The following is a 19816-nucleotide window of genomic DNA, read 5'->3' as shown; positions in this document are numbered from 1 at the left end:
AGTATTTATATCCTCTTGCAATTTGTGTTTGCTTACCTTATATAACTCTAAGGCATTCATATTTGTGTCCTGATGGCCAATATAGAGTCAGAATTCAATAATTTATTTGTTCATGAAAAGTTATCAACTCTATGTTAAAAACCAACAATTTTACTTACTAGGTTCAAAGTCTTACCGCCTCTGTTGGCGAAAACCTGGCAATTTTAGGTGATTTCTTTACTGCCATCAATTCCAGTATTCAAGTCTTGCTAGAAAATATGTATGGGTTTTGAGGAAAATATTCTCCATTGTTTTTGTCCAGCTGGAGAATCAGAAGACAGTCTGAGAATTCCAAAAGGAGTAATATAATCATAGTTCTGAGGACTTTTTAGCTCAGTTGTTGATTTTAAATTGTATTTTCATTTGTAAGGCACCTAGGCAGGCATCAGCCTGATAGGTGCAATATTAATGAGAAATATTTTTAAAATATAGTTCTGGGGCCTGATAATAGAATTACTAATATCTTGTTGTTAATGTTTGTATTTGTTGTTAGAAGGGATTATCTTCAAGACAATTTAAATCTATTTGATGGAAGGACATTAAGTACACCAAAGCTCTTCTGCAGATGCATTGATTAAAAATTAATTTTACAGCCAGGTGTGATGGCTCATGACTGTAATCCTAGCACCTTGGGAGGCTGAGGCAGGAGATTGCTTGAGGCCAAGAGTTTCAGACCAGCCTGAGCAAGAGCGAGACTCTGTCTCTACGAAAATAGGAAAATTAGCAGGCGTCATGGTGCACACCTGTAGTCCCAGTTACATGGGAGGCTGAGGCACTTGGATCTCTTGAGCTCAGGAGTTTGAGGTTGTTGTGAGCTATGATGATACCACTGCACTCCACTTGGGGCAACAGAGCAAGATCCTATCTCAAAAAGAAAAAAAAAATTAAATTTTCTTAATAAGTAGGGCAGGTGCCTTCTATGGAGTAGCAGCAGGCTTATGTTATCAACTGTGAACACTTCCCCAGGCTCCATTTGGAATTTTATGAACAGTTACAAGGGTCCTGGCAATGATATTCCAAAGATATTAGAAGGATGAAACCACCCTTGCCAATTTTGATCCTGGCTGGAGCTAAGACATTAGCATTTTGAATCAATGGCATAGCATGAAGCAGAAAAAAAATGATAAACAGCTTCTCATTGTTCCAGACTCATAGTGAGCAGAAAGTACAGCAAGTCACAATTGAATAAATTGGAATAGCCTTGTGGAAATAATGTTTTCCCATGTTATTTCCTTTTTGGAAAGGTATCAAAAATGTACCTGTCCTTTACTGATTAGGAAAGAACTGTCAGAGATATAAAAAGTCCTTTACACATGTGTACAAAATGTACATGCTCGTTCTTCATTTATTTTGTAAAATAAATCCTTTTTTCTTAACTTATATAGAAAATATAGTGTGGAGTCCCCCCTTTTCTGTACATTCTGCATTAAAAGGAAGCCTAACCATCTACAAATACAATATAATCTCAAATGATCATTAAGAGTGAAGGAAAATAATAAGTTTGTACAAATAGTTGTTTACTAAGATATTACATAAATGTTTACTGAAAGGAAGAAATTTCTTCATCAGTCTTTCCCCCAGTACCTCCTCTTTCTAAAGCTGAAATGTCTGTCTATAAGAAAATATGTGATTTTCTTAGCATTGAATTTCTAGACTTTGACCCTCCATGTGATTGCTAGATTATTCTTGAAATAAGATAAAAATATTCATTGTAATAAAAACGTTCTTAGTAACTAAAAAAAATGCAAAAATGTTTAAGAGAATAGATCATGTTGGCATATGGATTTGGTGAAAAATAAATGCAGGACTAGTTTGGCTTTTTGTCCTACCTCTGATGCCAAATAACTATGTGACCCTGGGAAAAAACACTTACCCTCTATTTATCAGTATCTCTATCTTTGAAACATAGATGATATAAAATTGTCCTTTCAAGTTTGCAGTTATAAGAAGACATGAACTAAAATTACTATTGTTGTTTGCTTTTCTCACAGAAAACACTATGCAAATCCAAATAATCAGCTGAATATAAAGAGTGACACACGGAATCAAACCAAGAATCTCTGTAATAATTCTCTAACAGTGCCAGTACAGACATTCCTTATCTATGCTATGTAAGGAAAACCTCAATACATTATATGCTGAATATCATTATTTTTTCTTTTAACAAGCCATTATGAACATATTATTCAATGTTCTTGTTGAACCACCTTGAACTTATTTCCTTTTTTCTTTCCTTCCTATCTTCCTTCCTTCCATCCTTCTTTCTTTTCTTCCTTCTTTCCTTCCCTCCCTCCCCCCTCCCTCCCTCCCTCCTTCCTTCCCTCCTTCCTTCCTTCCTTCCTTCCTTCCTTCCTTCCTTCCTTCCTTCCTTCCTTCTTTCCTTCCTTCCTTCCTTCCTTCCTTCCTTCCTTCCTTCCTTCCTTCCTTCCTTCCTTCCTTCCTTCTTCTCTTCATGTATCTCCCCCTTCCAACATTTGCTAAAGATCTGCTATTGTCCTAAGCAATAGACAAATGCAAAAGGAGAAGAAAGGAATGGAATACTAGGGGGCATTTAAAAATGGAATATTGTAATAGGAAATTCTAAGTATTTCCACTTGACTGTATCTTGGAGTGTAAGAAAATGTCACAATATACATGAAAAGTATTGGTTAACAGATGAAATTTGCATCTGGAGAATCTTCTCTAGTAGAGAACCACACAGCTCAGTTATTGAGCTTAATCATCTCCACTTTTATCAACAAACTTAATTAAGACAACATAGATGAGATTATCAAATCTATGGATGACATAGTTTGACAGAATACCTAACAAAGAACCAAGATTTAAAAAGAAAAATCTGCCAGGCAGTAGTGATTAGTCAAAACAACAGTGATGGGCTCTACAAGGTCATAAAAAAGCAACTGCAAAAGTGTAAAAGAAGGGTAAAACTGCTTAAGAGAGAAAGAATGATGAGGGATGAAACTAGAGAGGTAGGTGTGGGAAGATCACGGAGGACCTTAGGTATTCTATTCAGGGTTTTCTGTTTTATCCTACATGTGATTGGAAGCTAGTGAAGAATTTTAACTAGGGAGAAGAGATAATACTTTTTGAACATTTTATTTTTTCGAGTGTGAAGAGGAAGGTAAGACAAAAATACTTGGTAAGGAAATTAGTTATTAGAATGTTTCAAGAACCTACATGATACACGATAAGGGTGTAAACTGAGATTGAAGCAATGGGAATTGTGAAGAGGGGGAAGAATTGAGATATGTAGAATGAAGAACAGAAGGGACAAAATGGACTGGATGTAATATATGAGAAAGAAGAATTTGGGGATGACTGAGAAGTTGCAGTGTGGGAGAAAAAATGCTGAGTTCATTTTTCAACTTGTTAAATTTGGCCTATGAGCCTTCTGCAAGGAAGGAACCAGTAGGATGATAACATGTCAATGTCTTCACATACTCTATTTTCTTACCCTGAACATTCATTCCTTAATTTCTTGGTCTGGTTAATTTTTGGTTATCTTTTAGGTCTCACCTTAAATATCATTGCTCAGGGGGCAATATGTACTCTCATAGCATTCTGTAGTTTTCATTCCTGTAACTCATAATTTTTAATTTATATTTATTTTTGTCAATATTTAACAACTGCCTTTCCCACTAGACTGTAGAATCCATGAGAACAAGAGTAATGTGTCTGTCATTTTTTCTGCTGTCTCTCCAGTATATAGAACAGTGACTCAGACAGATAGATGATTCTTGAATGAATAATTATAACTCAGGTTTTAGGGGAGAGCTATGCCCAAAGATAGAGTTGTACAGGGTATCAGCATAATTGCTGATGGAGGTAGATAAAACCACTCAAGTTGATGGAATTGCCTAAATCCAACGCACAGAATGGGACAAGCACAGAGGATTAAATAAATTAGAAAGTAAATTCCATGAGGCTGGAACATTGACTAGTTCACTTCTGTATCTACAGAGCTTAGAATAGAGTCTGGGATATGAATAGCACTCACATATTTTTTGAATGAACAAATGAACAATATGAATGAAAACCATTTATATTTAAGGACCTGAGAGTTCTTCACATATGTGGACATAATGATAATGCTTCCCTTAAATCTCCTTTCTCTGTGAAAAAATTTCCAGTCCTCTCTACCATTCTTCCTATATAGCTTCCAGACCTTGTTAGATTCCTGCCCTCTCAAATAACTATTTTATCCATGTCACTCTGAAAAGGCATTTCTCCCCCAACTGCACATATTTACAGTATGGTCTGACTAGAAGAAAAAGATGAACTCCTTTATTGTGGACCTTATACTTAAGTGAATGCAGACTGAGATTTCACTATTTTCATAGCTATTACCATGTTTCTCACATTGATCCTGAGTTAATGAAAACATTCATTTTACAGGAGCAGCTCTTAAGGAGTTTTACCCTTCTCTTACACTTTTGCAGTTGCTTTTTTATGACCTGGTAGAGCCCATCACTGTTGTTTTGACTAATCACTACTGCCTGGCAGATTTTTCTTTTTAAATCTTGGTTCTTTGTTAGGTATTCTGTCAAACTATGTCATCCACAGATTTGATAATCTCATCTATGTTCTTTGTCTTAATTAAGTTTGTTGATAAAAATGAAGATGATTAAGCAATGGAGATGATTAAGCTCAATAACTGAGCTCTGTGGTTCTCTACTAGAGAAGATTCTCCAGATGCAAATTTCATCTATTAATCAATATTTTTCACATATATTGTGACATTTTCTTACAGCTCTCTAACTCTACGTTTCTCTACATTGTATTTTCACTCAATTTCTATGTAAGAAAACTTTATTGAACAACTTCTTATTTATAAAACACTATTATGGCCAGGATCTTATAGGAGAATATTATATGAGATCTTTTTCTAAAATGTGCTTGAAATCCTGATTCACTATGTCTATGGCATCTTCTTAATCTACTAATCAAATAATACTGGCATATTTAGTTGCATTTTTATCATAAGACCCCAAATGCTATCACCTGAAAATCTTAGATCTTCAGTTAAGTATTGCCATCAATATATGACACATTTATATACAGCACTGAGGAGAGGTGATGCATAATATAATAAGGCTTAATTGATTTAAGTATATTTGATTCTTTTTTTCCATATCGAGACTATGACAATCTAGTGAAGGAATCTAAAACAAAAAAAGAAAAGTCAATAGGGCTCAGAAAGTAGATGGAAAGAATAAAGATGAATAATCATTTATACTGTGTTATGTTCCCTAGAATCTGCCCTGAGTAACATACTGTCAGACTAAACGAAAAGAATGTGAATAATAGATGTCTATCCATGGCAAGTTTTTTGCTTGAACACAGACTTCTTAAGAAATTCCATTAAAGTACATGGTTAGATTTTTCCCCAATTATGGGCTATGGGTGTGGATATGGTTTGTCCCCAGCAAAACTCATGTTGAAATTTGACACCCTTTGTAATGGTGTTGGGAAGTGGAGCCTAGTGGGAAGTGTTTGGCTCATGGGGGCACATCCTTCATGAACAGATTAATGCCCTCCCTCAGGGGTGAGTTCTTGCTCTCTTGGGAATGGATTAGTTTTCACCAGAATGTGTTATTAAAAAGAGTCTGGCTTCCTCAGTTTCTGCCTCATATGGCTTCCTCCCTTGCCTTGTGATCTTTCGGCACATCCCAGCTTCCCTTCTCCTTTCCATTATGAGTGAAAGCAGTACAAGGTCCTCACCAGAAGCCAAACGTATGCTAAGATCATGCTTTTTAAATCTCCAAGCCTGTGGAACAATGAGTTAAATAAACTTTTTTCTGTATAAATTACCCAGCTTCGGGTATTCTGTGTTAGTGACACAAAATGGAATAAGACAGACTGATATTTTAGAAAGATTCCTAAAGGTACCATTTCTCAGAAGAGAAAACACCATCATCTGCAATGTTGGTCCTTTTTGTTTTATTGAGGCTTTATGGCATGGCCTTAATTACATTTACTTTTTCGTTTTTTAACTTAATGTCAATGAAACACTATGCAGGTCTGATAATAAAAAAAAATGAATGGATTTAGAGAGTGCTAGGGAATTAGAGGAAAAATTATATTAAAGAAGATGCCTATTTCAGTGGAGTTTACCACTTTGGTTTAGATAATAAATAAAACACTTGTCCATAATTTCATAATAAAATAGAATGGAGCATGTTCCAGAATTCATAAATACTAAAAATAACCATATTTTATTTATCTTACTCACTCTTCTCCTAAAAAACCTGTTTTAGCTCTTTGCTATTTCTAATTAGCTTTATAATGAAAAACAGGACCCAAAACTGTTGTAGTAACAGAAAATGTACTTTTATGCTTGAATGGTCATCTCTAATGATTATGCAAAATAAAAAGAACAAATCTCCCATTTTTATTGCTCTGGCTGTACCTTGAATCTGCAGTATTGTTTCCCAGGTGGTCATTTAGTGCCAAATCAGATTACACCCTCTTTCCTTGTAATGTGAAAGAAGGAGTCCTGTGTCAGGAACTGCAAAACCTAGGTTCTGCCACCTCAGATCATGAAACCATGCCACTGCAGATGTTTAAACAAAGACTTCAACAGAAATAATTTGTTATGTACTTGAATGCAAGAAAGAGCCTCCACCTGTGAAATCTGAAGTCTTTTCAAGATCTATGTTGAAAATACCTTTGAGAAGCATGCCAAGTTTCCTTTTCCAAAATGGAAAAAATAAAACAATTATTATAAAAGGTGTCATGTTCAAAATATGTGCAAAACAATAGTAAGATTTGATGCTTCTCCATAGAGTTTAGCATATGTCAGACTATGTGTTAAATATGTTACATGTATTGATCCCGTTAGTTCTCACAAGAGTACTATAATCATCCCCTCGTTACAGATTAAAAACATGAAGCACAGAGTCAACTTGCTCAGGATCACATAGTCTGTAAATGACAGTCAGATGAAAAATCAGGACAAATTGGCTTTAGACTCCATGCTCTAAAACCACTAAAACTATGTTGCCTCTAAATGTCTGGCTTAGGAAAATACTTGGTTCCATTAAAATCAAGCACTAAAATACTGTCAACTATTAAATAATTGTGACATACTTGCTGGTGGAGAGTAGAATTGTAGATTTTTACCATAGGTGAGAGTCACAGGAAAAATCATCTTTTGTGCTGCTTTCTGTTCTGAAAGTGGACGTAAAAGGGGGAAAAAAACCTCTCTCTCTCTCTCCCATATATCTCTGTGTGTGACTGTGTGTGTGTGTGTGTGTGTGTGTGTGTGTGTATATATGTGTATATATATATATATATGCACATATATACACACACTTGTAATGTCTGATTGGAGAAGGCCAGATTAAACTGGACGAGTTCCTGACTATATAGGAAGAAGGTGACAACTGATTTACAAAGAGAAAAAAAGTGTTAGGATTGATGTTGAATACATATTTACGACTGTGAAGAGACATTTTCAAAGTTGGAGGATTTCCTGAGAAAACCTATTGAGAAGGATTTTATTGTCAGAAGGCCCATATCTGTGCATAGGCATAGTATTTCTTTGAAATTTGTTAGGTATGTACCTGTGCATATCCATTTCTTATTAAGCATAGTTATATGTCTCAGGAAAAAGTCTAATTGGCAAGATTGGATTTCATATCTCTGAAAAATTAGTTTCCATTTGTAAATTAAGGCTACCTACCTAAGTGGAAAATGTAATTGGTGATAAAGTTTTGGCAATGTCCAGACTTTTGGGCATAGTGTTCAAACAAGAACAAATCAGCTTCCAGGGAGCATAGAGTGCAAAAACTTATTTCAATGTTGACAGATATCACACTATAGTCATAGTAGTCCTTTTTATTCATTATGTACAAAAATGAATCAATATATTGTAATAAAATATGACTGATTTTCCAAATTGCAAAGCTTATGAAACACTTTGACAAGTCAGAATGAATTTGAAATCTCTTTATTTTAGTTTCAGGTCAAAAGGACTGTAAACATTGTTTTCCTCTGCTACTGTCCTGATTCAGCTTCTTTTCAGTGATATTGAAGTAATTGATGACCATCTTCATTTAATAATAGTTACCCAATAGGCATTGTTGAGATTCTATTTCAAAGCTACTTTGAAAACCATACTTCAGGGACTTCATTGAAAATGAAATGATAATATTAGTAAAATGACTTAACTATTGTTTTTCCTTTACCTTTATATAAATGAATGGTATAGTAAATGAGCAATACAAATCTAATTTGGGGACAATCATTCAGTGTGCATTCTACATCCAGAAGAAAGCCAGACTGGCTGGTGAAACTGTTACATGAGCTCATGTGTATGAACGAGCACACATACACACAGGATGATGATGATGATGATGATGATGATGATGATGATGATGATGATGATGATGATAATTCAGCAAAAGAAGAAAAAGAAAAGATGGTTTATCATGGATTACCTAAATCGTATTCTGTAACAAAGTAATGATCCATATCACTTTAAAGGACATCCACACACAAACAGATAAAATCACCCTATTGCAGGAAAAGTAAAGAAACAAAATTAAGTTGCAAGCTTTTACTGAAAACTTCTGTCATTTTTATTTTCAACTATAGCTAAATGGCAGCCTAATAAATATAATCACTTTCTTCCCCAGGTTATGAAAGTTGACCTAGGAAGTAGAGCACCCCCTGCAAATTGCAATTGTATTTATAATGACTTTCCTGTTATTATATGTTATATACATGTCAAAGTTAATACTTAAGCCAAAATCACTGACTTTATATATTGTAAACCAGAAACAAAATAAGATGTTTTTAATGAAAATATATTTTAATTCAGTAGTTTTCAAACTGTGATTGCCAGAGCCTAAGAGTTCCAGAAATGTTTTACCTAAGTTTTATTTTTAAAATATTTGTCTTAATGAATTTATCCATTGATAAAAATACACATTCATATATATACAAAATTTTAACTTCTTGTTGATATGTCAATCCTGTTAAATTGGGTTTTCAAATTACCACATTTTTCTGCAGATCTAAGAATAAAACAGTTCATGACATGTCTAGAACATGAAAATTTTGCAAGTGTGCCATTGATTAAGAAATTTACAATGCTGACCTGGTCTTTAAAATTGTCCTATTCATGGTTACGAAAGTAAATTGTATAAGCCAATCTGTCACGATCGTGCATCCAAGCCACACTCAATTAAATGCCCAGCAAGGCACAGGAACAAGTTCTTAGCACATATTTGACTCAATAATAATCTGTGTAGTCAAAATGGAAAGAAGTACGAAATTGTATTCATTTTAGTTTTTTATGGAAAATAGTATTTCTTTCTTACCCAATTTAAATACTTATGACAAGAAATAAAATCAGTTGAAATTAATACCAAGATTGCAAGGCAAGTTGTGTTTTTTTAAAAAAAGCTGCTATAATTTGCGACCACGTATCTGAGCAAATCAGAATTTACCCTATTTTTAACCAAGACAAATACAGAGGTAAACTGGATGTGGAGGTATGAAAACAGCCTAATTGTTCTCGTCAAATGTATTTATAGTTACTGTTATAATAAATATATACTAATAAATTTATATTTTATATTATGTTTATATTTGTGTCTATGAATATATATGCACATTATACTTTAGGGGTCACTGTAATATTTAATTGGAATAAAAGGTTCCACTTCTGATACTTTGTTGAATCCTTGCTCTAATAAAAAGAAAACTGGAATTAAAATAAATTTATCAGATTCTAGGAAGATCAAGCAATAGTAACAGTATAATATTTCAATTTTCAATCTCTCCAAATCCTTATGTAAAAAGAAGGAGAAGAACTAGATACCAAAGCTAAATACCTATATACAAAATTTATAATAAAATAGAGGCAGGTGACATATGTAGCATCCATGTCTGTAGAGGATGAAGAGGAAAGCCACAAAGGTGGTCTCCAATGAACCTGAGAACAGAGAACTCTGAAATAGCCAACAGATATTTATTGGAAAATGTAGTGGGCCAATTTGAGAACAGCACCTTAAAATGGAGAGGGCTTTTCTCTCTCTAATAAGGTGAATGTAAACAGCCCACAGTAAAGAGAATTGAAAAGGCTAGAATAGCCTAAATCCTATGAACTCTTACAACTGACATGCTAGAGCTCACTTCTTGGAAAGGTCCTATACTGAGGAGTAAATTGTGAAAGTAGAATCAAAATTGAGCAAGATAGGGGCAATAGAGAAAGAAAGAGAAGCTATATCAAGGTAGAGGAAAGAAAGAGATGGGAAATCTCAGACACAAACCAGTCATATTTTTGGACATTGTTTGAAAACAGTAGGAGAGAGAATGCTGCTAAATTCATAAGAACTTTACTAAATCTCATCTCTGTTTAAAGATTCAAGAAAATCAATTTCAAATAAAAATGAGCAACAGCAAATTATCAAAGCCATTATTACAAAACAGAATGGTCAGAATAACTTCCCTACATATAATAATAGCACTCCAGAAAAATATTTCCAAAGAGCAAATCAAAACAGTAACCTACTATCTCAAAATGAGTAAGAAAACTTAATAAAATGATACAATACATTTAAAAAAACAGAATTTTCAAAACTCAGAAGATTACAGAACTTAAAAAGAATTAGAAACAAAAGTAAAAAGTTGTTTGTGAAATGACTAAATTCAGGATGACAAAAATGAATTAACAAAACAGTTAATGTCTTAAGAAAAGTAGGAAAAAAAAACCAAAAAATTAAAAATAAACACAGAAAGAAAAGAATTTGAAATGAAGTGAAAAATATTGAAAAATTTATATACAGATATTAAGGATTCTTGATTTAGAAAATCAAAGTAAGGGAATGGAACAAACACTAAAATCCTATTTCAAGAAAATGTTTCAAAGATATATTTTAAACTACATATTGAAAGAGCACACTGCATATGTAAGAATACTGAAAATAACCACAAATAACACAATTATTCTCATAGTAATATTATAAGACTTTAAATAAAAGAAATATCTTTTAGGTAAATAGAAAAAAAGCACTTTAAAAGGAAAGGAAATTAGATAATCATAAGACTTCTGTGACAGCAATGCTTCATGCCCAAAGAAACTGTAGTATCATTTTTAAATACTCAAAAAAGAAATGTTTGCCAAGGATTTTATATTCATCAAAACTAACTTTCAGGTATAAAGATCATAAGCTGTTATCAAAATACAAGAACTCAAGTAATATTGTGCCCATGCATCCTTCCTGAGGAATCATAATGGAGAACAAATTTCACAGAGTCCAAATGACTGGAGAAATCTCTACATAAGAGTAAGTTGTGAACATTAAATATTTAGTTACCTGCACAACTAAGGCTAAATGAGTACAAAGAGAGAGAGAGATTGTATTATGTATGTGATGGCTATATGTTTTGACAATGTCTATATCCAACTATTTTAAAAATGGATGGAAAATAGGGAGATTGTATGTAAAAATATTTCAATGTTTTCAGAAATCATCTGAGAGATGGTAATAATATTGTTAATTTTGAGACTAGTGTGTATGTACAATCAGGGATTTAAAAATGATTGATTATAGCATATTCTGATTATATCACCTTTATGTCCTTGAGAAGCAGGGTTTTCAATTGTGGAAGAGGGAAGATATAAATTTTATAGAAAAAAGTTAATTAAAACTCAGCAACCTTGAATGTGAATAGGATATATATAATATATAAAAATACATACAGTGTATATTATATAGTATTATATATGTATTTAATCTCAATTCTCCATATTGATATTCCTATCATATTCAAAGATACAGATATATATATATATATATATATATATATATATATATATATATATGTTCAAATTGATTAAAGGATTTAGGCATAATCCCAATTCAGTAGCAATCAGTAAGCCTAGTGCCCAGATTGTAGTCTTGAAATGTCATTTCTCACTAACAGAAGATCTTGCAGAAATGGCTAATTCCAAATTTAGGTCAGAAAACTATATACATACAAGATGAGACTGGCAATTCTTGTAATGTCAGATAGCATGGAAGCTACCAAAGGATACTAGGATCATTGTAAAAGAACTTAGGAGCCAACTTGAGGAGGTTCTCATTGGCCAAAAAGAAGACAATAGAAATTTCAGTAATAATGATTACAAAGGACTGAACCCCATCAAATTTATTTAAATACATGAATTACACTAATATAAAAAAGGATAGGTCACATTTAGCGGATGATAGGGAGACAACTTATTACCTTGGAAACTGATAAATAAAAGGAAAGAATCAAGCATTTTTTCTGCCTTTCCTTTTTGTACTGTATCACTGGATCACCAAATAGCAAATGAGGACAAATATCTTTTTATGAAAGTATGCAGAAAATTTGAATAATAAATGACATTATTAGAATATTTCCATTTTGCAAGCCCCTATAAATTAATATAAATATTAAGTTATCAATGACTGTGTGGGAGTCCAGAATATACCACCCTAAAATATGAAGAATTATTGAGCTGAAGGAAATTAAAAAGGAGATACAGGAAAGCTCTCTGCCCTCCCCCAGTTTGCCTAAAAGCAGGACATAGACTTACAAAGACAAAAGATAGCTTGCCCACACCTTTCTACCAGGAAGAACAAAGAAAGGCTAACTATTCAAGACAACTTTAGATCCTTATTTGGAGATGATGCCAGAGGAATCTACATTAATAAGCTTTAGTAACTAGACTTATCTATTTATTTGCCTTCCCACCAGTTGCCTCCCAGGAGACTCAAAGTCCTTTTCCTTTGTCTTGTCACTGCTCTAAAAAGGTATTGTTCTTTGTTGAAGTTGCTATATAAGCCTCATCTTTGAGAACTACTCATTTCATAGGTATCTCCCATGTGTATGTGAAATATGCATGTTAATAAACTGCTCTCTGTTTTTCTCTTGTTAATCTTTTGTTACAGGGACCCATTCCAACTAAGAACCTAGGAAATTTGAAGCCAAAAAATATTCTTCTTTCCCTGCAACTGCCAAATATTACAACCAGATATTTTGTACCTCCTACACCGTTGCTATACACAATCTATTCACTTGCCAAAAGGATTGAATTCAAGTCTGATCCACAGTCTGGATCCAGGTGTTAATTGGCAACAAATTCAAATGACAGAGGAACATGATGAACTTCATCATGAGTGTTTAACAGCAAAATCTAGACTATTGGATTCATTAACTCCATCAGGTCAAGTGGCCAAAATTCTTCAATGATAAAATGTAAAGAAATGAAAGTGTTAGAAACCTATAGAGTAAATGGGTCTTTTTAATACATTTTTTCTCATCTTTCATCCCCAAGCTGATTCCATTCATATATTCGTGATGTAAACTCTTTTCTACAAATTCTCCAATCCATGATACTGGTGGATTTTATAACCCCATGTCTTGAATATTAAAAGTTGTCTTTTTTTGCCATTTTAATCATCACAAGTTATCATATTAAACTATTTCATTGACTTTGTGTTTCTTTGCTAAAGACTTTTTATATACCTATTTCAGATTATATTATTAGGGCCCACTCACTCTCAAATATAGTATGTTTTTCATACTCCCTTGATCTTCTCTGCTCCTGGGTACCACCACCATCTAGTTGTCTTTCCCTGAAGGAGAACCTGGGAGAAGTGAGGGCACTTAGCCCAAGCCAGCCAATTGGGACTCTGAGAGTCTAAGGTTGTCCACAGAATTTGAGAACAACATCAGAGCTAAAACTCATAGTAAATGTATTATATCTATGGTCTGAATGCCCCCCCCACCAAATTCATATGTTTAAACCTAATGCCCAATGTGGTGGTATTAAGAGATGGGGCCACCATTTGAAGATGATTAACTCATGAGGGCTCTGGCCTCATGAATGAAATTAATGACTTTGTGAAAGAAAGGGAGCTTGTTTGCCCTTCTGCCATGTGAGGATACATATAAGGTGCCATCTATGAGAAAGTGGGCCCTTACTGGATACCAAATCTGCTGGTGCCTTGATCTTGGACTTCCTAGCCTCCAGAACTGTGAGCATTGGGTTCTTGTTGTTTATAAATTACTCAGATTAAAGTATTTTGTTACAGTAGCCCAAATAGACTAGGACAACTACATAGGGTTGCTATCCATGTAAAATTTACTTCTATACTAAAGAACTTAATTCTTACGTGTTAGGTCAGAATTTTAGTGCTTTTTATCAAAGTTAATTGCAAAACCAATGGAACAAGAAATAGATTTAGCATAATCTTTAAAATAAATAAAAATCAAGATGAAAATATGACAAAAATGAGTTTGGGCAAGAAAAATTAAAAAAACATTTTAGGTTTGTTTTCAAAAAATGGAATTATCAGCCCAATTCATCTCTGTATTGCTTGAGAGGTAGTATCTAAAGCCACTTCATTTATTTTTAAAGTGTAAAGTGAAAACAGAGAGACTTTTAATAGCTATGTCTATGTCTGTGACAGACAGAAAATAACAACTTTTCTGATATTGTTTTCAAATAGATGCAAGTTAAAAATAAACTCAGAGAATATCTGATGAATTCTCTGATAGAGATCTAAATATATCCACTAGTGAGAGGAAGATAAAAATGGCATTGTTTCAGGCCATCTTGGCAGTATAAATGACAAAGGGAGGGCTGTCCAATTATATAATACTTTCCTTTGCATGTGATTCTGAATCACATTGCTCAAAAGTTTCATATAAGCTAAAAAAATAAGATTGAGTAGTGGGATTTACTTTTCATTATACCATACCATTCTTGCAAAAGTGTTTCCTTTTTAAAAAGTGAGTTTGTTAAACATACTTTCCTAATTATTCAGAAGTATTGATTAAAATGAGCTGCATAAATTAAGATTTTGAGAGAGGTAGCATGAAATGGTGAAAACAAAAGGAGCTTCAAGTCAAACTGGACTAAACTGAATCCTGTCTCCTGTGTGCCTTGGGCAAATTACTTAACCCATTCCTTCTCCAGTTTCTTCATTGTTAAATGGTGCATTGCAAATTTATTGTATGCAAAATACATACCAAGTCAGCCCACATACTAGGTGCTTAATAAATAATTATTATTATCACCTTCATTTTGTGTAGTTTACCTTGAAGGTAAGAAAAAAAGACACAGCCAAGACAGTTACAGCATTTAAATTATCTCAGCAAATGGTGATTACTCTTCAAATTTCTCTCTTCTTTCCTCAATCATCCCTTTTTTCATTAATCACCACAAAAACACAACTATATATTTCTTCAAATAATACCACAAACAAAAACATAATACAAACAATTCTGAAACTGGGAAACTGCTGTAGGTAAATAGTACAATAGTTTTTCTGCTTTCTCCCTCTACGTCTAAACTGCCTTTTCTCCCTTGCTACTGAGAGCCTAGGCTTCCTGTCTGATTTTATAAACCTATAGACTATGATGACAGGCTGTTTATTCATTTAAATATTCATAACTAACAACATAGTAGGAATACTGACTTTAATTTTGACCTTTTCATAATGACAATGTGTTCACATGTGTGCATATGCACAAGGTATTCATCAGTTGTGCTGAAATGAATACCATAAGAACAGTGAATAATGGAGCACAACCAAGTCACAATCATGGATTACTTTTTGGAGCCAAAAAGGGATATATCTCAAATATATCAACATATATACTAACTATTTAAGTTTATTCCTTAACTTTATTTTATTTTTATTTTATTTTTTTTAGTGACAGGGTCTTGCTCTGTCTCCCAGGCTGGAGTGCAGTGGTGTAATCATAGAGCATTGCAGCCTTAAACTTCTGGGCTCAAGACATCCTCCCACCTTGGCCTTCCAAACTGCTGGAATTTCAGGTGTGAGCCACCATGCCCAGTCCTATCCCTTAATTAAAAAAAAGAGTCATTCTACATTTGAATCTGCCATGTGTTCATGATAAAATTCTGTGGAGAGCATTTTTGTTTTTTTTTATTTCAGCTTATTATGGGGGTACAAAAGGTCACGTTATGTATATTACAAAGCTTGATAAACTCTATACTTTCACTATAAAAAGTGCAAAGTAAGAATAAGGCATGATTTAATAAAATTTCTTTGGTTAGAAGATAGGAAGATCCAAATTTTCGAACATGCTACAATTATTTTCCAGAATTTCCAACGTGAAAATAAAAACCATTCTTTTCGAAAGACACATACGCTACCTCAAAGGTATTAATTATCTTAAATTTGCAAGAATTAAGAACACAGTTAGATGCCAAGTTGCTATCAGGTGCTTCAAACTATCTGTCATACTGCTAACAAAAGAACTATTTTTATGATATGCATTTTTTTGTTTCTGAAAAGTTGTACCATTCGACAAAGGAAAAGAATTTAATAAACTTTCTTAAACTTTTGCACTTGGTATTGGAGAAGTGTGACTAGCAGTCTCATCCTTAAGATCTACATATTTAAAGTAATTAACATATCTGGCAACATTACTTGGATTGTTGTTTCAGTTTTTGTTTTTCCTGAGATTATAGAAGCTTGGCTGCCTACTTCTTGTTGCACCTTGGAACTCTCCATATCTTTGAATAATAATAAAGTCCCTGACCTACTAATAACACATTTGTAAAAGCCCATTATAAACACTTGTGAATTGTTAAGTGCCAGGTGAAAGTTAAAGGTAAAGATACTCCATATTGCTTGATATCTGTTCATTGTTTAAAAATTATTCTTACTATCACCTTTTGGTCCTGTTTTATTGGTTTTTATTTTCAATCTTATTTTTAATTTATTCACTTTGTTCTAATTGTTTATTATATAATTATAATGCTTATCTTGTTGGTTTCTTACCTATATCCTTTATCTGAAACCTTATTATTTCGACAATGTGAACTTTCGTGTTCACTGAGTATTAAAGTTGCTTTTTAAAACACTGAATTATTTTAAATATTTTTCAGTTTTCATTGTGTTCTTTATTTTTAGTTTTAATTAATTTTATTTTAATATTATCTCATTTACTTATATTTATTTTATTGATTTATTCCCATGATGATTTGATTTTATAATGAATAGAAAGTGGGATCATAGAGGTGAGATTCGTAGGGACAAGCCAAATCACAAACAAGAAAGATTTTCCTTCCTCTAAACTGCCTTGGCAACTATTTCTCTGGCTCCCATAGTGAATACCGTACGTAGCTTTTTAAAAATTCCTCTTCAAAAACTTCAACAAGGTGAATACAGACACCTACAAGTTAACCTACTCCAGGATGATGACATTCCTTTCTGTGTGTTTAGCAAGGAAACTGCTCTACTTCCTAAAATTGCAAACCATCCTGGGTTTATATGAGGAACATCTTGATATAAGATTCATGATCTCTAATTTTTTCCTTGAACACATGAGAGTTCAAGCCTAACTTTAAAAAGAAAACAGATGATGTTAAGTGCCAAATAGATATTCATAGAACATAGTAATACATGACTTAGGTCTGCTTTTATTATATTTACAGTTTGGTTAATCTCACTTCTCATTGGGGTCATACCAAAAATGATATTCAAACTATCTAACAAGTAGGATATCATGTTTCAATCAGTCTTGGGCACTGGTTTATAGAACTGTCTTATCAAACAATTAATATAATATAGTTTTGCTGGTTGTAGTGCCTTCCCTGGACCTTATATCCTCCTTCTGAGGATACAGGAAAAGCAGGTTTAGAATTTTGAGAAGAGAGGGAAGGTAATCTCTATCTCTGCAGAATGAGTCTATTAGTTTATGAATAAAGTCACTGGAAAACCTGAGTAATTCTAAAAGGTCAAGACTAAGAAAGAAGGGCCTGTTTCCACAACTATGCAGTTTTGGGATATCATCTGGGAAAGTTTTGAAGTGACAGAAGGTTAATTGAGGCTAGCCTTTTCCAATCCTTTGTGTCCTAAAACAAGATGCTTTTTTAGGAATGTTGGAGTTCAAGAAAAGTCATAATAGCAGTGTCTAAGATGTTATGTAGTTCTCTTTCCCCCTAAATTTCCTTGTAGAATCTAAATTGAGATAAACTCACTCCCCATGAAGGCAATAATTCAACTATTATTCATTCACACTGAACTTATTCCTTTTCTCTAGCCTCACAAAGTATCATCATCCATAGCCTTCTCATGAGCTACATTCATTCATTCACCTGAATGATAATATTTGAGACTCTTTATAACCAACTCTCTGAACAAATTTCAGTGACCCCTTTATGTTTTTTATAATCCTCTCCCTTAATTAACTACTTGATCTTTTGGCTGTTTCCCAGAAATGGTGGATTTTCTACAAGACAAAGAAACTGAGATTCTGAAGGCTCCTGGGCAGACTTCCTGAAGCCAAGATTCACCATCCCTCACAACCTGCCCCCAATACACTTAGCCCCTTGTTAGTTACACCATCCCCCTCAACCTGCCTGAAGGGACTTTGCCCTCCTTAGAAAGTCCATGATCTCTGTTAGGTGGATAAACTTGAGGCAGCTTCTCCCATTCTCCTATAAGATGTGCATGGTATTAAAAAGATTCCTTTCTTCTTTGGCAATCCTTGTTGTCTCAATAATTGTATCTTTGTGCAATAAGCAATTGGACCTAGAATGAAATTCCTTTGCAGTTTAAACAACATTTCCTTTTCTCAACTTCCTCCAGAAAGCCCACTCACTGCCTTATTTCCATCATTAGATGTACTCTAATGAGGTTGGTTTGCCATCTGTAAGGCAAGTAGCTATACCAGCAAAGTACAGAAACATATAGAGAAAAAAGTAAAAGTCATCTTTCCTGCCTTCTTCAGACCTCCAAGAATTTTTCTATACATTTAAAAGCTTATATAGAAATAATGAGACATACACATTAACAGTGATTAATACTTATATATACACACATATAGAGTATATAAACTATATAATACAATATAGTTAGATGACTTCCTTTTCTCAAATAGAAATATACCATAGACTTTTATCTAAGGAAGTACATATTAGATGCACTACATTTATTAATGGCTTCATATAATTTTGTAGAAAAGATGTATTGTGATGGTTAATTTTGTATGTAAACATGACTAGGCTATGATACTCTATTGTTTGGTTAAACACTAGTCTAGATGTTTCTGTGAAGATATATCTTAGATGTGATTGGTCTCTAAATCAGTAGACTTTGAGTAAAGCATCTCACTCTCCATAATGTAGGTGGGAATTATTTAATCATTTGAAGATTTTAAGAGAAAAGACTAACCAGAAGAGGAAGTATTCTTCCTCAACATTGCCCTTAAACTCAAGACTGCAACATCAATTCTTTTGGGACTTTCCAGCTGGTGTCAGACTTGCCAGCCCCCACAATCACATAAGCCAATTCCTTAAAATAAACTTCTCATTCTCTTTCTCTCAATCTCTGTTTCTCTTTTCTTTATACTTTCTATCACTCTCACTGACTCACATACACACATACACATCCTATTTTTTTTTTTTTCATCTTACTGGTTCTGTTACTGAAAGCTTGGTACTTGTTCCCGAGGTGGAATCAGTGAGAATAAAGATAAAAGACAAATGGTTTGAGGAAAAGAAAAGAGAAGTTTATTAATTTCCTAGCAAATGAGGAGGGCAGTAGACTAGTACCTTGAAAGACTGCCGTCCTGCCTTTGAGCAGAAATACAGGGATTTTTAAGGAGGGGTTTCATAGGTCAGGCTCGGGTCTATGTGACCAGTATCACATGTCATGGCCTTGGGCTATTGTTGTTTAACTGTAGTTGGTGATTTTGGTTGACCTTATCTCCAGTGAAGATGCTATCATGACCTCTGGATAATTCTGTTGAGCCA

The sequence above is a fragment of the Lemur catta genome, chromosome X (assembly GCF_020740605.2).
Source record: "Lemur catta isolate mLemCat1 chromosome X, mLemCat1.pri, whole genome shotgun sequence".
Taxonomy (NCBI): Eukaryota; Metazoa; Chordata; class Mammalia; order Primates; family Lemuridae; genus Lemur; species Lemur catta.
Note: the sequence above shows the minus strand (reverse complement) of the source record.